This window comes from Pseudophryne corroboree, chromosome 4 (genome assembly GCF_028390025.1).
Source record: "Pseudophryne corroboree isolate aPseCor3 chromosome 4, aPseCor3.hap2, whole genome shotgun sequence".
NCBI lineage: Eukaryota > Metazoa > Chordata > Amphibia > Anura > Myobatrachidae > Pseudophryne > Pseudophryne corroboree.
Window position 1 is genome coordinate 30,314,788 of NC_086447.1, and position 22,966 is coordinate 30,337,753.

At 37.7% G+C, this 22,966-nt stretch overlaps 33 non-coding genes across 33 annotated transcripts; all 33 read left to right on the forward strand.

Annotated features, from left to right (window-relative positions):
- Window positions 1-82: 82 nt before the first annotated feature.
- Window positions 83-154, forward strand: TRNAE-UUC (transfer RNA glutamic acid (anticodon UUC)). Its single transcript has one exon. It is a non-coding gene; the product is annotated as a tRNA-Glu (tRNA).
- A 428-nt stretch (window positions 155-582) lies between these two features.
- On the forward strand, window positions 583-654 carry TRNAG-UCC (transfer RNA glycine (anticodon UCC)). Its single transcript has one exon. It is a non-coding gene; the product is annotated as a tRNA-Gly (tRNA).
- Window positions 655-1,082: 428 nt separating this feature from the next.
- On the forward strand, window positions 1,083-1,154 carry TRNAE-UUC (transfer RNA glutamic acid (anticodon UUC)). Its single transcript has one exon. It is a non-coding gene; the product is annotated as a tRNA-Glu (tRNA).
- A 428-nt stretch (window positions 1,155-1,582) lies between these two features.
- Window positions 1,583-1,654, forward strand: TRNAG-UCC (transfer RNA glycine (anticodon UCC)). Its single transcript has one exon. It is a non-coding gene; the product is annotated as a tRNA-Gly (tRNA).
- A 916-nt stretch (window positions 1,655-2,570) lies between these two features.
- On the forward strand, window positions 2,571-2,642 carry TRNAG-UCC (transfer RNA glycine (anticodon UCC)). Its single transcript has one exon. It is a non-coding gene; the product is annotated as a tRNA-Gly (tRNA).
- Window positions 2,643-3,570: 928 nt separating this feature from the next.
- Window positions 3,571-3,642, forward strand: TRNAE-UUC (transfer RNA glutamic acid (anticodon UUC)). Its single transcript has one exon. It is a non-coding gene; the product is annotated as a tRNA-Glu (tRNA).
- Window positions 3,643-4,070: 428 nt separating this feature from the next.
- Window positions 4,071-4,142, forward strand: TRNAG-UCC (transfer RNA glycine (anticodon UCC)). The gene has a single exon. It is a non-coding gene; the product is annotated as a tRNA-Gly (tRNA).
- A 428-nt stretch (window positions 4,143-4,570) lies between these two features.
- Window positions 4,571-4,642, forward strand: TRNAG-UCC (transfer RNA glycine (anticodon UCC)). The gene has a single exon. It is a non-coding gene; the product is annotated as a tRNA-Gly (tRNA).
- A 428-nt stretch (window positions 4,643-5,070) lies between these two features.
- TRNAG-UCC (transfer RNA glycine (anticodon UCC)) lies at window positions 5,071-5,142 on the forward strand. Its single transcript has one exon. It is a non-coding gene; the product is annotated as a tRNA-Gly (tRNA).
- Window positions 5,143-5,570: 428 nt separating this feature from the next.
- TRNAE-UUC (transfer RNA glutamic acid (anticodon UUC)) lies at window positions 5,571-5,642 on the forward strand. The gene has a single exon. It is a non-coding gene; the product is annotated as a tRNA-Glu (tRNA).
- A 428-nt stretch (window positions 5,643-6,070) lies between these two features.
- TRNAG-UCC (transfer RNA glycine (anticodon UCC)) lies at window positions 6,071-6,142 on the forward strand. Its single transcript has one exon. It is a non-coding gene; the product is annotated as a tRNA-Gly (tRNA).
- Window positions 6,143-7,070: 928 nt separating this feature from the next.
- Window positions 7,071-7,142, forward strand: TRNAL-UAA (transfer RNA leucine (anticodon UAA)). Its single transcript has one exon. It is a non-coding gene; the product is annotated as a tRNA-Leu (tRNA).
- A 1,428-nt stretch (window positions 7,143-8,570) lies between these two features.
- Window positions 8,571-8,642, forward strand: TRNAG-UCC (transfer RNA glycine (anticodon UCC)). Its single transcript has one exon. It is a non-coding gene; the product is annotated as a tRNA-Gly (tRNA).
- Window positions 8,643-9,070: 428 nt separating this feature from the next.
- Window positions 9,071-9,142, forward strand: TRNAR-UCU (transfer RNA arginine (anticodon UCU)). The gene has a single exon. It is a non-coding gene; the product is annotated as a tRNA-Arg (tRNA).
- Window positions 9,143-9,570: 428 nt separating this feature from the next.
- On the forward strand, window positions 9,571-9,642 carry TRNAG-UCC (transfer RNA glycine (anticodon UCC)). The gene has a single exon. It is a non-coding gene; the product is annotated as a tRNA-Gly (tRNA).
- Window positions 9,643-10,070: 428 nt separating this feature from the next.
- On the forward strand, window positions 10,071-10,142 carry TRNAG-UCC (transfer RNA glycine (anticodon UCC)). The gene has a single exon. It is a non-coding gene; the product is annotated as a tRNA-Gly (tRNA).
- Window positions 10,143-10,570: 428 nt separating this feature from the next.
- TRNAG-UCC (transfer RNA glycine (anticodon UCC)) lies at window positions 10,571-10,642 on the forward strand. Its single transcript has one exon. It is a non-coding gene; the product is annotated as a tRNA-Gly (tRNA).
- Window positions 10,643-11,070: 428 nt separating this feature from the next.
- Window positions 11,071-11,142, forward strand: TRNAR-UCU (transfer RNA arginine (anticodon UCU)). Its single transcript has one exon. It is a non-coding gene; the product is annotated as a tRNA-Arg (tRNA).
- A 1,428-nt stretch (window positions 11,143-12,570) lies between these two features.
- On the forward strand, window positions 12,571-12,642 carry TRNAG-UCC (transfer RNA glycine (anticodon UCC)). The gene has a single exon. It is a non-coding gene; the product is annotated as a tRNA-Gly (tRNA).
- Window positions 12,643-13,070: 428 nt separating this feature from the next.
- Window positions 13,071-13,142, forward strand: TRNAG-UCC (transfer RNA glycine (anticodon UCC)). Its single transcript has one exon. It is a non-coding gene; the product is annotated as a tRNA-Gly (tRNA).
- Window positions 13,143-13,570: 428 nt separating this feature from the next.
- Window positions 13,571-13,642, forward strand: TRNAR-UCU (transfer RNA arginine (anticodon UCU)). Its single transcript has one exon. It is a non-coding gene; the product is annotated as a tRNA-Arg (tRNA).
- Window positions 13,643-14,070: 428 nt separating this feature from the next.
- On the forward strand, window positions 14,071-14,142 carry TRNAG-UCC (transfer RNA glycine (anticodon UCC)). Its single transcript has one exon. It is a non-coding gene; the product is annotated as a tRNA-Gly (tRNA).
- A 1,428-nt stretch (window positions 14,143-15,570) lies between these two features.
- TRNAG-UCC (transfer RNA glycine (anticodon UCC)) lies at window positions 15,571-15,642 on the forward strand. The gene has a single exon. It is a non-coding gene; the product is annotated as a tRNA-Gly (tRNA).
- A 428-nt stretch (window positions 15,643-16,070) lies between these two features.
- Window positions 16,071-16,142, forward strand: TRNAG-UCC (transfer RNA glycine (anticodon UCC)). Its single transcript has one exon. It is a non-coding gene; the product is annotated as a tRNA-Gly (tRNA).
- Window positions 16,143-16,570: 428 nt separating this feature from the next.
- On the forward strand, window positions 16,571-16,642 carry TRNAG-UCC (transfer RNA glycine (anticodon UCC)). The gene has a single exon. It is a non-coding gene; the product is annotated as a tRNA-Gly (tRNA).
- A 428-nt stretch (window positions 16,643-17,070) lies between these two features.
- TRNAG-UCC (transfer RNA glycine (anticodon UCC)) lies at window positions 17,071-17,142 on the forward strand. The gene has a single exon. It is a non-coding gene; the product is annotated as a tRNA-Gly (tRNA).
- A 428-nt stretch (window positions 17,143-17,570) lies between these two features.
- TRNAG-UCC (transfer RNA glycine (anticodon UCC)) lies at window positions 17,571-17,642 on the forward strand. The gene has a single exon. It is a non-coding gene; the product is annotated as a tRNA-Gly (tRNA).
- A 428-nt stretch (window positions 17,643-18,070) lies between these two features.
- On the forward strand, window positions 18,071-18,142 carry TRNAG-UCC (transfer RNA glycine (anticodon UCC)). The gene has a single exon. It is a non-coding gene; the product is annotated as a tRNA-Gly (tRNA).
- A 428-nt stretch (window positions 18,143-18,570) lies between these two features.
- Window positions 18,571-18,642, forward strand: TRNAG-UCC (transfer RNA glycine (anticodon UCC)). Its single transcript has one exon. It is a non-coding gene; the product is annotated as a tRNA-Gly (tRNA).
- A 1,928-nt stretch (window positions 18,643-20,570) lies between these two features.
- On the forward strand, window positions 20,571-20,642 carry TRNAG-UCC (transfer RNA glycine (anticodon UCC)). The gene has a single exon. It is a non-coding gene; the product is annotated as a tRNA-Gly (tRNA).
- Window positions 20,643-21,070: 428 nt separating this feature from the next.
- On the forward strand, window positions 21,071-21,142 carry TRNAR-UCU (transfer RNA arginine (anticodon UCU)). The gene has a single exon. It is a non-coding gene; the product is annotated as a tRNA-Arg (tRNA).
- Window positions 21,143-21,570: 428 nt separating this feature from the next.
- Window positions 21,571-21,642, forward strand: TRNAG-UCC (transfer RNA glycine (anticodon UCC)). Its single transcript has one exon. It is a non-coding gene; the product is annotated as a tRNA-Gly (tRNA).
- Window positions 21,643-22,570: 928 nt separating this feature from the next.
- On the forward strand, window positions 22,571-22,642 carry TRNAG-UCC (transfer RNA glycine (anticodon UCC)). Its single transcript has one exon. It is a non-coding gene; the product is annotated as a tRNA-Gly (tRNA).
- The last annotated feature ends 324 nt before the right edge of the window (window positions 22,643-22,966 follow it).

Consider the following 22,966-nt stretch of genomic DNA (forward strand, 5'->3'; position numbering starts at 1 on the left):
CTACAGCGCAGGCTATAAAAATCTTTCAAACAGTTGTTGTGATTTCCATATTGGCCACTATATGCATTTGAAAAGTGCTCAAGCATTGGTGGTATAGTGGTGAGCATAGCTGCCTTTCAAGCAGTTGACCCGGGTTCGATTCCCGGACAATGCATCCTTTTCCTTATGTGCTGTTTTCGCACTTATAGTTGTTGCTTAAGATATGCTCAGATGACAAGGTCCATAGAAAATGTTAAAATCTTTGTAGAAATCATTATTCCTTCTTAGCAGATGACTTTTGATTCCACCACAGCCTGATTAAAGGTTTGTAAATACATTTTACACAGTTCACTGAGGTGCCATATGCAAGTAAATCGAAGGTCTTTTCTTTTCTCAGTTTTGATACCACTGTATATCAGTTCAATGGTGCATAAAAACCTTAAGTATGGATGAGCCTAAATCTTGAATTGGGAATGTCATGCAATTTGCCAATTTTGTTTGAATATCTTCCACCAATGGTGCTACAGCGCAGGCTATAAATATCTTTCAAACAGTTGTTGTGATTTCCATATTGGCCACTATATGCATTGAAAAAGCGTTCAAGCATTGGTGGTATAGTGGTGAGCATAGCTGCCTTCCAAGCAGTTGACCCGGGTTCGATTCCCGGCCAATGCATCCTTTTCCTTATGTGCTGTTTTCGCACTTATAGTTGTTGCTTAAGATATGCTCAGATGACAAGGTCCATAGAAAATGTTAAAATCTTTGTAGAAATCATGATTCCTTCTTAGCAGATGACTTTTGATTCCACCACTGCCTGATTAAAGATTTGTAAATACATTTTACAAAGTTCACTGAGGTGCCATATGCAAGTAAATCGAAGGTCTTTTCTTTTCTCAGTTTTGATACCACTGTATGTAAGTTCATTGGTGCATAAAAACCTTAAGTATGGATGAGCCTAAATCTTGAATTGTGAATGTCATGCAATTTTCCAATTTTGTTTGAATATCTTCCACCAATGGTGCTACAGCGCAGGCTATAAATATCTTTCAAACAGTTGTTGTGATTTCCATATTGGCCACTATATGCATTCGATAAGAGCTCAAGCATTGGTGGTATAGTGGTGAGCATAGCTGCCTTTCAAGCAGTTGACCCTGGTTCGATTCCCGGACAATGCATCCTTTTCCTTATGTGCTGTTTTCGCACTTATAGTTGTTGCTTAAGATATGCTCAGATGACAAGGTCCATAGAAAATGTTAAAATCTTTGTAGAAATCATGATTCCTTCTTAGCAGATGACTTTTGATTCCACCACTGCCTGATTAAAGATTTGTAAATACATTTTACACAGTTCACTGAGGTGCCATATGCAAGTAAAACGAAGGTCTTTTCTATTCTCAGTTTTTATACCACTGTATATCAGTTCAATGGTGCATAAAAACCTTAAGTATGGATGAGCCTAAATCTTGAATTGTGAATGTCATGCAATTTGCCAATTTTGTTTGAATATCTTCCACCAATGGTGCTACAGCGCAGGCTATAAATATCTTTCAAACAGTTGTTGTGATTTCCATATTGGCCACTATATGCATTCGAAAAGAGTTCAAACATTGGTGGTATAGTGGTGAGCATAGCTGCCTTCCAAGCAGTTGACCTGGGTTCGATTCCCGGCCAATGCATCCTTTTCCTTATGTGCTGTTTTCGCACTTATAGTTGTTGCTTAAGATATGCTCAGATGACAAGGTCCATAGAAAATGTTAAAATCTTTGTAGAAATCATGATTCCTTCTTTTGATTCCACCACTGCATGATTAAAGATTTGTAAACACATTTTACAAAGTTCACTGAGGTGCCATATGCAAGTACATCAAAGGTCTTTTCTTTTCTCAGTTTTGATACCACCGTATATCAGTTCAATGGTGCATAAAAACCTTAAGTATGGATGAGCCTAAATCTTGAATTGTGAATGTCATGCAATTTGCCAATTTTGTTTGAATATCTACCACCAATGGTGCTACAGCGCAGGCTATAAAAATCTTTCAAACAGTTGTTGTGATTTCCATATTGGCCACTATATGCATTTGAAAAGTGCTCAAGCATTGGTGGTATAGTGGTGAGCATAGCTGCCTTCCAAGCAGTTGACCCGGGGTCGATTCCCAGCCAATGCATCCTTTTCCTTATGTGCTGTTTTCGCACTTATAGTTGTTGCTTAAGATATGCTCAGATGACAAGGTCCATAGAAAATGTTAAAATCTTTGTAGAAATCATGATTCCTTCTTAGCAGATGACTTTTGATTCCACCACTGCCTGATTAAAGATTTGTAAATACATTTTACAAAGTTCACTGAGGTGCCATATGCAAGTAAATCGAAGGTCTTTTCTTTTCTCAGTTTTGATACCACTGTATGTAAGTTCATTGGTGCATAAAAACCTTAAGTATGGATGAGCCTAAATCTTGAATTGTGAATGTCATGCAATTTGCCAATTTTGTTTGAATATCTTCCACCAATGGTGCTACAGCGCAGGCTATAAATATCTTTCAAACAGTTGTTGTGATTTCCATATTGGCCACTATATGCATTCGAAAAGCGCTCAAGTATTGGTGGTATAGTGGTGAGCATAGCTGCCTTCCAAGCAGTTGACCCGGGTTCGATTCCCGGCCAATGCATCCTTTTCCTTATGTGCTGTTTTCGCACTTATAGTTGTTGCTTAAGATATGCTCAGATGACAAGGTCCATAGAAAATGTTAAAATCTTTGTAGAAATCATTATTCCTTCTTAGCAGATGACTTTTGATTCCACCACTGCCTGATTAAAGATTTGTAAATACATTTTACAAAGTTCACTGAGGTGCCATATGCAAGTAAATCGAAGGTCTTTTCTTTTCTCAGTTTTGATACCACTGTATATCAGTTCAATGGTGCATAAAAACCTTAAGTATGGATGAGCCTAAATCTTGAATTGTGAATGTCATGCAATTTGCCAATTTTGTTTGAATATCTTCCACCAATGGTGCTACAGCGCAGGCTATAAATATCTTTCAAACAGTTGTTGTGATTTCCATATTGGCCACTATATGCATTCGAAAAGAGCTCAAGCATTGGTTGTATAGTTGTGAGCATAGCTGCCTTCCAAGCTGTTGACCCGGGTTTGATTCCCGGCCAATGCATCCTTTTCCTTATGTGCTGTTTTCGCACTTATAGTTGTTGCTTAAGATATGCTCAGATGACAAGGTCCATAGAAAATGTTAAAATCTTTGTAGAAATCATGATTCCTTCTTAGCAGATGACTTTTGATTCCACCACTGCCTGATTAAAGATTTGTAAATACATTTTACAAAGTTCACTGAGGTGCCATATGCAAGTAAATCGAAGGTCTTTTCTTTTCTCAGTTTTGATACCACTGTATATCAGTTCAATGGTGCATAAAAACCTTAAGTATGGATGAGCCTAAATCTTGAATTGTGAATGTCATGCAATTTGCCAATTTTGTTTGAATATCTACCACCAATGGTGCTACAGCGCAGGCTATAAATATCTTTCAAACAGTTGTTGTGATTTCCATATTGGCCACTATATGCATTTGAAAAGTGCTGAAGCATTGGTGGTATAGTGGTGAGCATAGCTGCCTTTCAAGCAGTTGACCCGGGTTCGATTCCCGGACAATGCATCCTTTTCCTTATGTGCTGTTTTCGCACTTATAGTTGTTGCTTAAGATATGCTCAGATGACAAGGTCCATAGAAAATGTTAAAATCTTTGTAGAAATCATGATTCCTTCTTAGCAGATGACTTTTGATTCCACCACTGCCTGATTAAAGATTTGTAAATACATTTTACACAGTTCACTATGGTGCCATATGCAAGTAAATCGAAGGTCTTTTCTTTTCTCAGTTTTGATACCACTGTATGTAAGTTCATTGGTGCATAAAAACCTTAAGTATGGATGAGCCTAAATCTTGAATTGTGAATGTCATGCAATTTTCCAATTTTGTTTGATTATCTTCCACCAATGGTGCTACAGCGCAGGCTATAAATATCTTTCAAACAGTTGTTGTGATTTCCATATTGGCCACTATATGCATTCGAAAAGAGCTCAAGTATTGGTGGTATAGTGGTGAGCATAGCTGCCTTCCAAGCAGTTGACCCGGGTTCGATTCCCGGCCAATGCATCCTTTTCCTTATGTGCTGTTTTCGCACTTATAGTTGTTGCTTAAGATATGCTCAGATGACAAGGTCCATAGAAAATGTTAAAATCTTTGTAGAAATCATTATTCCTTCTTAGCAGATGACTTTTGATTCCACCACAGCCTGATTAAAGATTTGTAAATACATTTTACAAAGATCACTGAGGTGCCATATGCAAGTAAATGGAAGGTCTTTTCTTTTCTCAGTTTTGATACCACTGTATATCAGTTCAATGGTGCATAAAAACCTTAAGTATGGATGAGCCTAAATCTTGAATTGGGAATGTCATGCAATTTGCCAATTTTGTTTGAATATCTTCCACCAATGGTGCTACAGCGCAGGCTATAAATATCTTTCAAACAGTTGTTGTGATTTCCATATTGGCCACTATATGCATTCGAAAAGAGCTCAAGCATTGGTGGTATAGTGGTGAGCATAGCTGCCTTCCAAGCAGTTGACCCGGGTTCGATTCCCGGCCAATGCATCCTTTTCCTTATGTGCTGTTTTCGCACTTATAGTTGTTGCTTAAGATATGCTCAGATGACAAGGTCCATAGAAAATGTTAAAATCTTTGTAGAAATCATGATTCCTTCTTAGCAGATGACTTTTGATTCCACCACTGCCTGATTAAAGATTTGTAAATACATTTTACACAGTTCACTGAGGTGCCATATGCAAGTAAAACGAAGGTCTTTTCTATTCTCAGTTTTTATACCACTGTATATCAGTTCAATGGTGCATAAAAACCTTAAGTATGGATGAGCCTAAATCTTGAATTGTGAATGTCATGCAATTTGCCAATTTTGTTTGAATATCTTCCACCAATGGTGCTACAGCGCAGGCTATAAATATCTTTCAAACAGTTGTTGTGATTTCCATATTGGCCACTATATGCATTGAAAAAGCGCTCAAGCATTGGTGGTATAGTGGTGAGCATAGCTGCCTTCCAAGCAGTTGACCCGGGTTCGATTCCCGGCCAGTGCATCCTTTTCCTTATGTGCTGTTTTCGCACTTATAGTTGTTGCTTAAGATATGCTCAGATGACAAGGTCCATAGAAAATGTTAAAATCTTTGTAGAAATCATGATTCCTTCTTAGCAGATGACTTTTGATTCCACCACTGCCTGATTAAAGATTTGTAAATACATTTTACAAAGTTCACTGAGGTGCCATATGCAAGTAAATCAAAGGTCTTTTCTTTTCTCAGTTTTGATACCACTGTATATCAGTTCAATGGTGCATAAAAACCTTAAGTATGGATGAGCCTAAATCTTGAATTGTGAATGTCATGCAATTTTCCAATTTTGTTTGAATATCTTCCACCAATGGTGCTACAGCGCAGGCTATAAATATCTTTCAAACAGTTGTTGTGATTTCCATATTGGCCACTATATGCATTTGAAAAGAGCTCAAGCATTGGTGGTATAGTGGTGAGCATAGCTGCCTTTCAAGCAGTTGACCCGGGTTCGATTCCCGGACAATGCATCCTTTTCCTTATGTGCTGTTTTCGCACTTATAGTTGTTGCTTAAGATATGCTCAGATGACAAGGTCCATAGAAAATGTTAAAATCTTTGTAGAAATCATGATTCCTTCTTAGCAGATGACATTTGATTCCACCACTGCCTGATTAAAGATTTGTAAATACATTTTACACAGTTCACTGAGGTGCCATATGCAAGTAAAACGAAGGTCTTTTCTATTCTCAGTTTTGATACCACTGTATATCAGTTCAATGGTGCATAAAAACCTTAAGTATGGATGAGCCTAAATCTTGAATTGTGAATGTCATGCAATTTGCCAATTTTGTTTGAATATCTTCCACCAATGGTGCTACAGCGCAGGCTATAAATATCTTTCAAACAGTTGTTGTGATTTCCATATTGGCCACTATATGCATTCGAAAAGAGCTCAAGTATTGGTGGTATAGTGGTGAGCATAGCTGCCTTCCAAGCAGTTGACCCGGGTTCGATTCCCGGCCAATGCATCCTTTTCCTTATGTGCTGTTTTCGCACTTATAGTTGTTGCTTAAGATATGCTCAGATGACAAGGTCCATAGAAAATGTTAAAATCTTTGTAGAAATCATTATTCCTTCTTAGCAGATGACTTTTGATTCCACCACTGCCTGATTAAAGATTTGTAAATACATTTTACAAAGTTCACTGAGGTGCCATATGCAAGTAAATCGAAGGTCTTTTCTTTTCTCAGTTTTGATACCACTGTATATCAGTTCAATGGTGCATAAAAACCTTAAGTATGGATGAGCCTAAATCTTGAATTGTGAATGTCATGCAATTTGCCAATTTTGTTTGAATATCTTCCACCAATGGTGCTACAGCGCAGGCTATAAATATCTTTCAAACAGTTGTTGTGATTTCCATATTGGCCACTATATGCATTCGAAAAGAGCTCAAGCATTGGTTGTATAGTTGTGAGCATAGCTGCCTTCCAAGCTGTTGACCCGGGTTCGATTCCCGGCCAATGCATCCTTTTCCTTATGTGCTGTTTTCGCACTTATAGTTGTTGCTTAAGATATGCTCAGATGACAAGGTCCATAGAAAATGTTAAAATCTTTGTAGAAATCATGATTCCTTCTTAGCAGATGACTTTTGATTCCACCACTGCCTGATTAAAGATTTGTAAATACATTTTACAAAGTTCACTGAGGTGCCATATGCAAGTAAATCGAAGGTCTTTTCTTTTCTCAGTTTTGATACCACTGTATATCAGTTCAATGGTGCATAAAAACCTTAAGTATGGATGAGCCTAAATCTTGAATTGTGAATGTCATGCAATTTGCCAATTTTGTTTGAATATCTACCACCAATGGTGCTACAGCGCAGGCTATAAAAATCTTTCAAACAGTTGTTGTGATTTCCATATTGGCCACTATATGCATTTAAAAAGTGCTCAAGCATTGGTGGTATAGTGGTGAGCATAGCTGCTTTAAAAGCAGTTGACCCGGGTTCGATTCACGGCCAATGCATCCTTTTCCTTATGTGCTGTTTTCGCACTTATAGTTGTTGCTTAAGATATGCTCAGATGACAAGGTCCATAGAAAATGTTAAAATCTTTGTAGAAATCATGATTCCTTCTTAGCAGATGACTTTTGATTCCACCACTGCCTGATTAAAGATTTGTAAATACATTTTACACAGTTCACTGAGGTGCCATATGCAAGTAAATCGAAGGTCTTTTCTTTTCTCATTTTTGATACCACTGTATGTAAGTTCAATGGTGCATAAAAACCTTAAGTATGGATGAGCCTAAATCTTGAATTGTGAATGTCATGCAATTTGCCAATTTTGTTTGAATATCTTCCACCAATGGTGCTACAGCGCAGGCTATAAATATCTTTCAAACAGTTGTTGTGATTTCCATATTGGCCACTATATGCAATCGAAACGAGCTCAAGCATTCGTGGTATAGTGGTGAGCATAGCTGCCTTCCAAGCAGGTGACCCGGGTTCGATTCCTGGCCAATGCATCCTTTTCCTTATGTGCTGTTTTCGCACTTATAGTTGTTGCTTAAGATATGCTCAGATGACAAGGTCCATAGAAAATGTTAAAATCTTTGTAGAAATCATGATTCCTTCTTAGTAGATGACTTTTGATTCCACCACTGCCTGATTAAAGATTTGTAAATACATTTTACAAAGTTCACTGAGGTGCCATATGCAAGTAAATCGAAGGTCTTTTCTCTTCTCAGTTTTGATACCACTGTATGTAAGTTCATTGGTGCATAAAAACCTTAAGTATGGATGAGCCTAAATCTTGAATTGTGAATGTCATGCAATTTGCCAATTTTGTTTGAATATCTTCCACCAATGGTGCTACAGCGCATGCTATAAATATCTTTCAAACAGTTGCTGTGATTTCCATATTGGCCACTATATGCATCAAAAAAGCACTCAAGCATTGTTGGTATAGTGGTGAGCATAGCTGCCTTCCAAGCAGGTGACCCGGGTTCGATTTCCGGCCAATGCATCCTTTTACTTATGTGCTGTTTTCGCACTTATAGTTGTTGCTTAAGATATGCTCAGATGACAAGGTCCATAGAAAATGTTAAAATCTTTGTAGAAATCATGATTCCTTCTTAGCAGATGACTTTTGATTCCACCACTGCTTGATTAAAGATATGTAAATACATTTTACAAAGTTCACTGAGGTGCCATATGCAAATAAATCGAAGGTCTTTTCTTTTCTCAGTTTTGATACCACTGTATGTCAGTTCAATGGTGCATAAAAACCTTAAGTATGGATGAGCCTAAATCTTGAATTGTGAATGTCATGCAATTTGCCAATTTTGTTTGAATATCTTCCACCAATGGTGCTACAGCGCAGGCTATAAATATCTTTCAAACAGTTGTTGTGATTTCCATATTGGCCACTATATGCATTCGAAAAGAGCTCAAGCATTGGTGGTATAGTGGTGAGCATAGCTGCCTTCCAAGCTGTTGACCCGGGTTCGATTCCCGGCCAATGCATCCTTTTCCTTATGTGCTGTTTTCGCACTTATAGTTGTTGCTTAAGATATGCTCAGATGACAAGGTCCATAGAAAATGTTAAAATCTTTGTAGAAATCATGATTCCTTCTTAGCAGATGACTTTTGATTCCACCACTGCCTGATTAAAGATTTGTAAATACATTTTACAAAGTTCACTGAAGTGCCATATGCAAGTAAATCGAAGGTCTTTTCTTTTCTCAGTTTTGATACCACTGTATATCAGTTCAATGGTGCATAAAAACCTTAAGTATGGATGAGCCTAAATCTTGAATTGTGAATGTCATGCAATTTGCCAATTTTGTTTGAATATCTTCCACCAATGGTGCTACAGCGCAGGCTATAAATATCTTTCAAACAGTTGTTGTGATTTCCATATTGGCCACTATATGCAATCGAAAAGAGCTCAAGCATTGGTGGTATAGTGGTGAGCATAGCTGCCTTCTAAGCAGTTGACCCAGGTTCGATTCCCGGCCAAAGCATCCTTTTCCTTATGTGCTGTTTTCGCACTTATAGTTGTTGCTTAAGATATGCTCAGATGACAAGGTCCATAGAAAATGTTAAAATCTTTGTAGAAATCATGATTCCTTCTTAGCAGATGACTTTTGATTCCACCACTGCTTGATTAAAGATATGTAAATACATTTTACAAAGTTCACTGAGGTGCCATATGCAAATAAATCGAAGGTCTTTTCTTTTCTCAGTTTTGATACCACTGTATGTCAGTTCAATGGTGCATAAAAACCTTAAGTATGGATGAGCCTAAATCTTGAATTGTGAATGTCATGCAATTTGCCAATTTTGTTTGAATATCTTCCACCAATGGTGCTACAGCGCAGGCTATAAATATCTTTCAAACAGTTGTTGTGATTTCCATATTGGCCACTATATGCATCGAAAAAGCACTCAAGCATTGGTGGTATAGTGGTGAGCATAGCTGCCTTCCAAGCAGGTGACCCGGGTTCGATTCCCGGCCAATGCATCCTTTTCCTTATGTGCTGTTTTCGCACTTATAGTTGTTGCTTAAGATATGCTCAGATGACAAGGTCCATAGAAAATGTTAAAATCTTTGTAGAAATCATGATTCCTTCTTAGCAGATGACTTTTGATTCCACCACTGCTTGATTAAAGATATGTAAATACATTTTACAAAGTTCACTGAGGTGCCATATGCAAATAAATCGAAGGTCTTTTCTTTTCTCAGTTTTGATACCACTGTATGTCAGTTCAATGGTGCATAAAAACCTTAAGTATGGATGAGCCTAAATCTTGAATTGTGAATGTCATGCAATTTGCCAATTTTGTTTGAATATCTTCCACCAATGGTGCTACAGCGCAGGCTATAAATATCTTTCAAACAGTTGTTTTGATTTCCATATTGGCCACTATATGCAATCGAAAAGAGCACAAGCATTGGTGGAATAGTGGTGAGCATAGCTGCCTTCCAAGCAGTTGACCCGGGTTCGATTCCCGGCCAATGCATCCTTCTCCTTATGTGCTGTTTTCGCACTTATAGTTGTTGCTTAAGATATGCTCAGATGACAAGGTCCATAGAAAATGTTAAAATCTTTGTAGAAATCATGATTCCTTCTTAGCAGATGACTTTTGATTCCACCACTGCCTGATTAAAGATTTGTAAATACATTTTACAAAGTTCACTGAGGTGCCATATGCAAGTAAATCGAAGGTCTTTTCTTTTCTCAGTTTTGATACCACTGTATATCAGTTCAATGGTGCATAAAAACCTTAAGTATGGATGAGCCTAAATCTTGAATTGTGAATGTCATGCAATTTGCCAATTTTGTTTGAATATCTACCACCAATGGTGCTACAGCGCAGGCTATAAAAATCTTTCAAACAGTTGTTGTGATTTCCATATTGGCCACTATATGCATTTGAAAAGTGCTCAAGCATTGGTGGTATAGTGGTGAGCATAGCTGCTTTCCAAGCAGTTGACCCGGGTTCGATTCCCGGACAATGCATCCTTTTCCTTATGTGCTGTTTTCGCACTTATAGTTGTTGCTTAAGATATGCTCAGATGACAAGGTCCATAGAAAATGTTAAAATCTTTGTAGAAATCATGATTCCTTCTTAGCAGATGACTTTTGATTCCACCACTGCCTGATTAAAGATTTGTAAATACATTTTACAAAGTTCACTGAGGTGCCATATGCAAGTAAATCGAAGGTCTTTTCTTTTCTCAGTTTTGATACCACTGTATATCAGTTCAATGGTGCATAAAAACCTTAAGTATGGATGAGCCTAAATCTTGAATTGTGAATGTCATGCAATTTGCCAATTTTGTTTGAATATCTTCCACCAATGGTGCTACAGCGCAGGCTATAAATATCTTTCAAACAGTTGTTGTGATTTCCATATTGGCCACTATATGCAACAGAAAAGAGCTCAAGCATTGGTGGTATAGTGGTGAGCATAGCTGCCTTCTAAGCAGTTGACCCAGGTTCGATTCCCGGCCAATGCATCCTTTTCCTTATGTGCTGTTTTCGCACTTATAGTTGTTGCTTAAGATATGCTCAGATGACAAGGTCCATAGAAAATGTTACAATCTTTGTAGAAATCATGATTCCTTCTTAGCAGATGACTTTTGATTCCACCACTGCCTGATTAAAGATTTGTAAATACATTTTACAAAGTTCACTGAGGTGCCATATGCAAGTAAATCGAAGGTCTTTTCTTTTCTCAGTTTTGATACCACTGTATGTCAGTTCAATGGTGCATAAAAACCTTAAGTATGGATGAGCCTAAATCTTGAATTGTGAATGTCATGCAATTTGCCAATTTTGTTTGAATATCTTCCACCAATGGTGCTACAGCGCAGGCTATAAATATCTTTCAAACAGTTGTTGTGATTTCCATATTGGCCACTATATGCAATCGAAACGAGCTCAAGCATTCGTGGTATAGTGGTGAGCATAGCTGCCTTCCAAGCAGGTGACCCGGGTTCGATTCCTGGCCAATGCATCCTTTTCCTTATGTGCTGTTTTCGCACTTATAGTTGTTGCTTAAGATATGCTCAGATGACAAGGTCCATAGAAAATGTTAAAATCTTTGTAGAAATCATGATTCCTTCTTAGTAGATGACTTTTGATTCCACCACTGCCTGATTAAAGATTTGTAAATACATTTTACAAAGTTCACTGAGGTGCCATATGCAAGTAAATCGAAGGTCTTTTCTCTTCTCAGTTTTGATACCACTGTATGTAAGTTCATTGGTGCATAAAAACCTTAAGTATGGATGAGCCTAAATCTTGAATTGTGAATGTCATGCAATTTGCCAATTTTGTTTGAATATCTTCCACCAATGGTGCTACAGCGCATGCTATAAATATCTTTCAAACAGTTGTTGTGATTTCCATATTGGCCACTATATGCATCAAAAAAGCACTCAAGCATTGTTGGTATAGTGGTGAGCATAGCTGCCTTCCAAGCAGGTGACCCGGGTTCGATTCCCGGCCAATGCATCCTTTTCCTTATGTGCTGTTTTCGCACTTATAGTTGTTGCTTAAGATATGCTCAGATGACAAGGTCCATAGAAAATGTTAAAATCTTTGTAGAAATCATGATTCCTTCTTAGCAGATGACTTTTGATTCCACCACTGCTTGATTAAAGATATGTAAATACATTTTACAAAGTTCACTGAGGTGCCATATGCAAATAAATCGAAGGTCTTTTCTTTTCTCAGTTTTGATACCACTGTATGTCAGTTCAATGGTGCATAAAAACCTTAAGTATGGATGAGCCTAAATCTTGAATTGTGAATGTCATGCAATTTGCCAATTTTGTTTGAATATCTTCCACCAATGGTGCTACAGCGCAGGCTATAAATATCTTTCAAACAGTTGTTGTGATTTCCATATTGGCCACTATATGCAATCGAAAAGAGCACAAGCATTGGTGGAATAGTGGTGAGCATAGCTGCCTTCCAAGCAGTTGACCCGGGTTCGATTCCCGGCCAATGCATCCTTCTCCTTATGTGCTGTTTTCGCACTTATAGTTGTTGCTTAAGATATGCTCAGATGACAAGGTCCATAGAAAATGTTAAAATCTTTGTAGAAATCATGATTCCTTCTTAGCAGATGACTTTTGATTCCACCACTGCCTGATTAAAGATTTGTAAATACATTTTACAAAGTTCACTGAGGTGCCATATGCAAGTAAATCGAAGGTCTTTTCTTTTCTCAGTTTTGATACCACTGTATATCAGTTCAATGGTGCATAAAAACCTTAAGTATGGATGAGCCTAAATCTTGAATTGTGAATGTCATGCAATTTGCCAATTTTGTTTGAATATCTACCACCAATGGTGCTACAGCGCAGGCTATAAAAATCTTTCAAACAGTTGTTGTGATTTCCATATTGGCCACTATATGCATTTGAAAAGTGCTCAAGCATTGGTGGTATAGTGGTGAGCATAGCTGCTTTCCAAGCAGTTGACCCGGGTTCGATTCCCGGCCAATGCATCCTTTTCCTTATGTGCTGTTTTCGCACTTATAGTTGTTGCTTAAGATATGCTCAGATGACAAGGTCCATAGAAAATGTTAAAATCTTTGTAGAAATCATGATTCCTTCTTAGCAGATGACTTTTGATTCCACCACTGCCTGATTAAAGATTTGTAAATACATTTTACAAAGTTCACTGAGGTGCCATATGCAAGTAAATCGAAGGTCTTTTCTTTTCTCAGTTTTGATACCACTGTATATCAGTTCAATGGTGCATAAAAACCTTAAGTATGGATGAGCCTAAATCTTGAATTGTGAATGTCATGCAATTTGCCAATTTTGTTTGAATATCTTCCACCAATGGTGCTACAGCGCAGGCTATAAATATCTTTCAAACAGTTGTTGTGATTTCCATATTGGCCACTATATGCAACAGAAAAGAGCTCAAGCATTGGTGGTATAGTGGTGAGCATAGCTGCCTTCTAAGCAGTTGACCCAGGTTCGATTCCCGGCCAATGCATCCTTTTCCTTATGTGCTGTTTTCGCACTTATAGTTGTTGCTTAAGATATGCTCAGATGACAAGGTCCATAGAAAATGTTACAATCTTTGTAGAAATCATGATTCCTTCTTAGCAGATGACTTTTGATTCCACCACTGCCTGATTAAAGATTTGTAAATACATTTTACAAAGTTCACTGAGGTGCCATATGCAAGTAAATCGAAGGTCTTTTCTTTTCTCAGTTTTGATACCACTGTATGTCAGTTCAATGGTGCATAAAAACCTTAAGTATGGATGAGCCTAAATCTTGAATTGTGAATGTCATGCAATTTGCCAATTTTGTTTGAATATCTACCACCAATGGTGCTACAGCGCAGGCTATAAAAATCTTTCAAACAGTTGTTGTGATTTCCATATTGGCCACTATATGCATTTGAAAAGTGCTCAAGCATTGGTGGTATAGTGGTGAGCATAGCTGCTTTCCAAGCAGTTGACCCGGGTTCGATTCACGGCCAATGCATCCTTTTCCTTATGTGCTGTTTTCGCACTTATAGTTGTTGCTTAAGATATGCTCAGATGACAAGGTCCATAGAAAATGTTAAAATCTTTGTAGAAATCATGATTCCTTCTTAGCAGATGACTTTTGATTCCACCACTGCCTGATTAAAGATTTGTAAATACATTTTACAAAGTTCACTGAGGTGCCATATGCAAGTAAATCGAAGGTCTTTTCTTTTCTCAGTTTTGATACCACTGTATATCAGTTCAATGGTGCATAAAAACCTTAAGTATGGATGAGCCTAAATCTTGAATTGTGAATGTCATGCAATTTGCCAATTTTGTTTGAATATCTTCCACCAATGGTGCTACAGCGCAGGCTATAAATATCTTTCAAACAGTTGTTGTGATTTCCATATTGGCCACTATATGCAATCGAAACGAGCTCAAGCATTCGTGGTATAGTGGTGAGCATAGCTGCCTTCCAAGCAGGTGACCCGGGTTCGATTCCCGGCCAATGCATCCTTTTCCTTATGTGCTGTTTTCGCACTTATAGTTGTTGCTTAAGATATGCTCAGATGACAAGGTCCATAGAAAATGTTAAAATCTTTGTAGAAATCATGATTCCTTCTTAGTAGATGACTTTTGATTCCACCACTGCCTGATTAAAGATTTGTAAATACATTTTACAAAGTTCACTGAGGTGCCATATGCAAGTAAATCGAAGGTCTTTTCTCTTCTCAGTTTTGATACCACTGTATGTAAGTTCATTGGTGCATAAAAACCTTAAGTATGGATGAGCCTAAATCTTGAATTGTGAATGTCATGCAATTTGCCAATTTTGTTTGAATATCTTCCACCAATGGTGCTACAGCGCATGCTATAAATATCTTTCAAACAGTTGTTGTGATTTCCATATTGGCCACTATATGCATCAAAAAAGCACTCAAGCATTGTTGGTATAGTGGTGAGCATAGCTGCCTTCCAAGCAGGTGACCTGGGTTCGATTCCCGGCCAATGCATCCTTTTCCTTATGTGCTGTTTTCGCACTTATAGTTGTTGCTTAAGATATGCTCAGATGACAAGGTCCATAGAAAATGTTAAAATCTTTGTAGAAATCATAATTCCTTCTTAGCAGATGACTTTTGATTCCACCACTGCTTGATTAAAGATATGTAAATACATTTTACAAAGTTCACTGAGGTGCCATATGCAAATAAATCGAAGGTCTTTTCTTTTCTCAGTTTTGATACCACTGTATGTCAGTTCAATGGTGCATAAAAACCTTAAGTATGGATGAGCCTAAATCTTGAATTGTGAATGTCATGCAATTTGCCAATTTTGTTTGAATATCTTCCACCAATGGTGCTACAGCGCAGGCTATAAATATCTTTCAAACAGTTGTTGTGATTTCCATATTGGCCACTATATGCTTTCGAAAAGAGCTCAAGCATTGGTGGTATAGTGGTGAGCATAGCTGCCTTCCAAGCTGTTGACCCGGGTTCGATTCCCGGCCAATGCATCCTTTTCCTTATGTGCTGTTTTCGCACTTATAGTTGTTGCTTAAGATATGCTCAGATGACAAGGTCCATAGAAAATGTTAAAATCTTTGTAGAAATCATGATTCCTTCTTAGCAGATGACTTTTGATTCCACCACTGCCTGATTAAAGATTTGTAAATACATTTTACAAAGTTCACTGAGGTGCCATATGCAAGTAAATCGAAGGTCTTTTCTTTTCTCAGTTTTGATACCACTGTATATCAGTTCAATGGTGCATAAAAACCTTAAGTATGGATGAGCCTAAATCTTGAATTGTGAATGTCATGCAATTTGCCAATTTTGTTTGAATATCTTCCACCAATGGTGCTACAGCGCAGGCTATAAATATCTTTCAAACAGTTGTTGTGATTTCCATATTGGCCACTATATGCATCGAAAAAGCACTCAAGCATTGGTGGTATAGTGGTGAGCATAGCTGCCTTCCAAGCAGGTGACCCGGGTTCGATTCCCGGCCAATGCATCCTTTTCCTTATGTGCTGTTTTCGCACTTATAGTTGTTGCTTAAGATATGCTCAGATGACAAGGTCCATAGAAAATGTAAAAATCTTTGTAGAAATCATGATTCCTTCTTAGCAGATGACTTTTGATTCCACCACTGCCTGATTAAAGATTTGTAAATACATTTTACAAAGTTCACTGAGGTGCCATATGCAAGTATATCGAAGGTCTTTTCTTTTCTCAGTTTTGATACCACTGTATGTCAGTTCAATGGTGCATAAAAACCTTGAGTATGGATGAGCCTAAATCTTGAATTGTGAATGTCATGCAATTTGCCAATTTTGTTTGAATATCTTCCACCAATGGTGCTACAGCGCAGGCTATAAATATCTTTCAAACAGTTGTTGTGATTTCCATATTGGCCACTATATGCAATCGAAAAGAGCTCAAGCATTGGTGGAATAGTGGTGAGCATAGCTGCCTTCCAAGCAGTTGACCCGGGTTCGATTCCCGGCCAATGCATCCTTTTCCTTATGTGCTGTTTTCGCACTTATAGTTGTTGCTTAAGATATGCTCAGATGACAAGGTCCATAGAAAATGTTAAAATCTTTGTAGAAATCATGATTCCTTCTTAGCAGATGACTTTTGATTCCACCACTGCCTGATTAAAGATTTGTAAATACATTTTACAAAGTTCACTGAGGTGCCATATGCAAGTAAATCGAAGGTCTTTTCTTTTCTCAGTTTTGATACCACTGTATATCAGTTCAATGGTGCATAAAAACCTTAAGTATGGATGAGCCTAAATCTTGAATTGTGAATGTCATGCAATTTGCCAATTTTGTTTGAATATCTACCACCAATGGTGCTACAGCGCCGGCTATAAAAATCTTTCAAACAGTTGTTGTGATTTCCATATTGGCCACTATATGCATTTGAAAAGTGCTCAAGCATTGGTGGTATAGTGGTGAGCATAGCTGCTTTCCAAGCAGTTGACCCGGGTTCGATTCCCGGCCAAAGCATCCTTTTCCTTATGTGCTGTTTTCGCACTTATAGTTGTTGCTTAAGATATGCTCAGATGACAAGGTCCATAGAAAATGTTAAAATCTTTGTAGAAATCATGATTCCTTCTTAGCAGATGACTTTTGATTCCACCACTGCCTGATTAAAGATTTGTAAATACATTTTACAAAGTTCACTGAGGTGCCATATGCAAGTAAATCGAAGGTCTTTTCTTTTCTCAGTTTTGATACCACTGTATATCAGTTCAATGGTGCATAAAAACCTTAAGTATGGATGAGCCTAAATCTTGAATTGTGAATGTCATGCAATTTGCCAATTTTGTTTGAATATCTTCCACCAATGGTGCTACAGCGCAGGCTATAAATATCTTTCAAACAGTTGTTGTGATTTCCATATTGGCCACTATATGCATCGAAAAAGCACTCAAGCATTGGTGGTATAGTGGTGAGCATAGCTGCCTTCCAAGCAGGTGACCCGGGTTCGATTCCCGGCCAATGCATCCTTTTCCTTATGTGCTGTTTTCGCACTTATAGTTGTTGCTTAAGATATGCTCAGATGACAAGGTCCATAGAAAATGTAAAAATCTTTGTAGAAATCATGATTCCTTCTTAGCAGATGACTTTTGATTCCACCACTGCCTGATTAAAGATTTGTAAATACATTTTACAAAGTTCACTGAGGTGCCATATGCAAGTATATCGAAGGTCTTTTCTTTTCTCAGTTTTGATACCACTGTATGTCAGTTCAATGGTGCATAAAAACCTTGAGTATGGATGAGCCTAAATCTTGAATTGTGAATGTCATGCAATTTGCCAATTTTGTTTGAATATCTTCCACCAATGGTGCTACAGCGCAGGCTATAAATATCTTTCAAACAGTTGTTGTGATTTCCATATTGGCCACTATATGCAATCGAAAAGAGCTCAAGCATTGGTGGAATAGTGGTGAGCATAGCTGCCTTCCAAGCAGTTGACCCGGGTTCGATTCCCGGCCAATGCATCCTTTTCCTTATGTGCTGTTTTCGCACTTATAGTTGTTGCTTAAGATATGCTCAGATGACAAGGTCCATAGAAAATGTTAAAATCTTTGTAGAAATCATGATTCCTTCTTAGCAGATGACTTTTGATTCCACCACTGCCTGATTAAAGATTTGTAAAAACATTTTACAAAGTTCACTGAGGTGCCATATGCAAGTAAATCGAAGGTCTTTTCTTTTCTCAGTTTTGATACCACTGTATATCAGTTCAATGGTGCATAAAAACCTTAAGTATGGATGAGCCTAAATCTTGAATTGTGAATGTCATGCAATTTGCCAATTTTGTTTGAATATCTACCACCAATGGTGCTACAGCGCAGGCTATAAAAATCTTTCAAACAGTTGTTGTGATTTCCATATTGGCCACTATATGCATTTGAAAAGTGCTCAAGCATTGGTGGTATAGTGGTGAGCATAGCTGCTTTCCAAGCAGTTGACCCGGGTTCGATTCCCGGCCAAAGCATCCTTTTCCTTATGTGCTGTTTTCGCACTTATAGTTGTTGCTTAAGATATGCTCAGATGACAAGGTCCATAGAAAATGTTAAAATCTTTGTAGAAATCATGATTCCTTCTTAGCAGATGACTTTTGATTCCACCACTGCTTGATTAAAGATATGTAAATACATTTTACAAAGTTCACTGAGGTGCCATATGCAAATAAATCGAAGGTCTTTTCTTTTCTCAGTTTTGATACCACTGTATGTCAGTTCAATGGTGCATAAAAACCTTAAGTATGGATGAGCCTAAATCTTGAATTGTGAATGTCATGCAATTTGCCAATTTTGTTTGAATATCTTCCACCAATGGTGCTACAGCGCAGGCTATAAATATCTTTCAAACAGTTGTTGTGATTTCCATATTGGCCACTATATGCATTTGAAAAGAGCTCAAGCATTGGTGGTATAGTGGTGAGCATAGCTGCCTTCCAAACTGTTGACCCGGGTTCGATTCCCGGCCAATGCATCCTATTCCTTATGTGCTGTTTTCGCACTTATAGTTGTTGCTTAAGATATGCTCAGATGACAAGGTCCATAGAAAATGTTAAAATCTTTGTAGAAATCATGATTCCTTCTTAGCAGATGACTTTTGATTCCACCACTGCCTGATTAAAGATTTGTAAATACATTTTACAAAGTTCACTGAGGTGCCATATGCAAGTAAATCGAAGGTCTTTTCTTTTCTCAGTTTTGATACCACTGTATATTAGTTCAATGGTGCATAAAAACCTTAAGTATGGATGAGCCTAAATCTTGAATTGTGAATGTCATGCAATTTGCCAATTTTGTTTGAATATCTACCACCAATGGTGCTACAGCGCAGGCTATAAAAATCTTTCAAACAGTTGTTGTGATTTCCATATTGGCCACTATATGCATTTGAAAAGTGCTCAAGCATTGGTGGTATAGTGGTGAGCATAGCTCCTTTCCAAGCAGTTGACCCGGGTTCGATTCACGGCCAATGCATCCTTTTCCTTATGTGCTGTTTTCGCACTTATAGTTGTTGCTTAAGGTATGCTCAGATGACAAGGTCCATAGAAAATGTTAAAATCTTTGTAGAAATCATGATTCCTTCTTAGCAGATGACTTTTGATTCCACCACTGCCTGATTAAAGATTTGTAAATACATTTTACAAAGTTCACTGAGGTGCCATATGAAAGTAAATCGAAGGTCTTTTCTTTTCTCAGTTTTGATACCACTGTATGTAAGTTCATTGGTGCATAAAAACCTTAAGTATGGATGAGCCTAAATCTTGAATTGTGAATGTCATGCAATTTGCCAATTTTGTTTGAATATCTTCCACCAATGGTGCTACAGCGCAGGCTATAAATATCTTTCAAACAGTTGTTGTGATTTCCATATTAGCCACTATATGCATTCGAAAAGAGCTCAAACATTGGTGGTATAGTGGTGAGCATAGCTGCCTTCCAAGCTGTTGACCCGGGTTCGATTCCCGGACAATGCATCCTTTTCCTTATGTGCTGTTTTCGCACTTATAGTTGTTGCTTAAGATATGCTCAGATGACAAGGTCCATAGAAAATGTTAAAATCTTTGTAGAAATCATGATTCATTCTTAGCAGATGACTTTTGATTCTACCACTGCCTGATTAAAGATTTGTAAATACATTTTACACAGTACACTGAGGTGCCATATGCAAGTAAATCGAAGGTCTTTTCTTTTCTCAGTTTTGATACCACTGTATATCAGTTCAATGGTGCATAAAAACCTTAAGTATGGATGAGCCTAAATCTTGAATTGTGAATGTCATGCAATTTGCCAATTTTGTTTGAATATCTACCACCAATGGTGCTACAGCGCAGGCTATAAAAATCTTTCAAACAGTTGTTGTGATTTCCATATTGGCCACTATATGCATTTGAAAAGTGCTCAAGCATTGGTGGTATAGTGGTGAGCATAGCTGCCTTCCAAGCAGTTGACCCGGGTTCGATTCCCGGCCAATGCATCCTTTTCCTTATGTGCTGTTTTCGCACTTATAGTTGTTGCTTAAGATATGCTCAGATGACAAGGTCCATAGAAAATGTTAAAATCTTTGTAGAAATCATGATTCCTTCTTAGCAGATGACTTTTGATTCCACCACTGCCTGATTAAAGATTTGTAAATACATTTTACAAAGTTCACTGAGGTGCCATATGCAAGTAAATCGAAGGTCTTTTCTTTTCTCAGTTTTGATACCACTGTATGTAAGTTCATTGGTGCATAAAAACCTTAAGTATGGATGAGCCTAAATCTTGAATTGTGAATTTCATGCAATTTGCCAATTTTGTTTGAATATCTTCCACCAATGGTGCTACAGCGCAGGCTATAAATATCTTTCAAACAGTTGTTGTGATTTCCATATTGGCCACTATATGCAATCGAAAAAAACTCAAGCATTGGTGGTATAGTGGTGAGCATAGCTGCCTTCTAAGCAGTTGACCCAGGTTCGATTCCCGGCCAATGCGTCCTTTTCCTTATGTGCTGTTTTCGCACTTATAGTTGTTGCTTAAGATATGCTCAGATGACAAGGTCCATAGAAAATGTTAAAATCTTTGTAGAAATCATGATTCCTTCTTAGCAGATGACTTTTGATTCCACCACTGCCTGATTAAAGATTTGTAAATACATTTTACAAAGTTCACTGAGGTGCCATATGCAAGTAAATCGAAGGTCTTTTCTTTTCTCAGTTTTGATACCACTGTATGTCAGTTCAATGGTGCATAAAAACCTTAAGTATGGATGAGCCTAAATCTTGAATTGTGAATGTCATGCAATTTGCCAATTTTGTTTGAATATCTTCCACCAATGGTGCTACAGCGCATGCTATAAATATCTTTCAAACAGTTGTTGTGATTTCCATATTGGCCACTATATGCAATCGAAACGAGCTCAAGCATTGGTGGTATAGTGGTGAGCATAGCTGCCTTCCAAGCAGGTGACCCGGGTTCGATTCCCGGCCAATGCATCCTTTTCCTTATGTGCTGTTTTCGCACTTATAGTTGTTGCTTAAGATATGCTCAGATGACAAGGTCCATAGAAAATGTTAAAATCTTTGTAGAAATCATGATTCCTTCTTAGCAGATGACTTTTGATTCCACCACTGCCTGATTAAAGATTTGTAAATACATTTTACAAAGTTCACTGAGGTGCCATATGCAAGTAAATCGAAGGTCTTTTCTTTTCTCAGTTTTGATACCACTGTATATCAGTTCAATGGTGCATAAAAACCTTAAGTATGGATGAGCCTAAATCTTGAATTGTGAATGTCATGCAATTTGCCAATTTTGTTTGAATATCTACCACCAATGGTGCTACAGCGCAGGCTATAAAAATCTTTCAAACAGTTGTTGTGATTTCCATATTGGCCACTATATGCATTTGAAAAGTGCTCAAGCATTGGTGGTATAGTGGTGAGCATAGCTCCTTTCCAAGCAGTTGACCTGGGTTCGATTCACGGCCAATGCATCCTTTTCCTTATGTGCTGTTTTCGCACTTATAGTTGTTGCTTAAGGTATGCTCAGATGACAAGGTCCATAGAAAATGTTAAAATCTTTGTAGAAATCATGATTCCTTCTTAGCAGATGACTTTTGATTCCACCACTGCCTGATTAAAGATTTGTAAATACATTTTACAAAGTTCACTGAGGTGCCATATGAAAGTAAATCGAAGGTCTTTTCTTTTCTCAGTTTTGATACCACTGTATGTAAGTTCATTGGTGCATAAAAACCTTAAGTATGGATGAGCCTAAATCTTGAATTGTGAATGTCATGCAATTTGCCAATTTTGTTTGAATATCTTCCACCAATGGTGCTACAGCGCAGGCTATAAATATCTTTCAAACAGTTGTTGTGATTTCCATATTAGCCACTATATGCATTCGAAAAGAGCTCAAACATTGGTGGTATAGTGGTGAGCATAGCTGCCTTCCAAGCTGTTGACCCGGGTTCGATTCCCGGCCAATGCATCCTTTTCCTTATGTGCTGTTTTCGCACTTATAGTTGTTGCTTAAGATATGCTCAGATGACAAGGTCCATAGAAAATGTTAAAATCTTTGTAGAAATCATGATTCATTCTTAGCAGATGACTTTTGATTCTACCACTGCCTGATTAAAGATTTGTAAATACATTTTACACAGTACACTGAGGTGCCATATGCAAGTAAATCGAAGGTCTTTTCTTTTCTCAGTTTTGATACCACTGTATATCAGTTCAATGGTGCATAAAAACCTTAAGTATGGATGAGCCTAAATCTTGAATTGTGAATGTCATGCAATTTGCCAATTTTGTT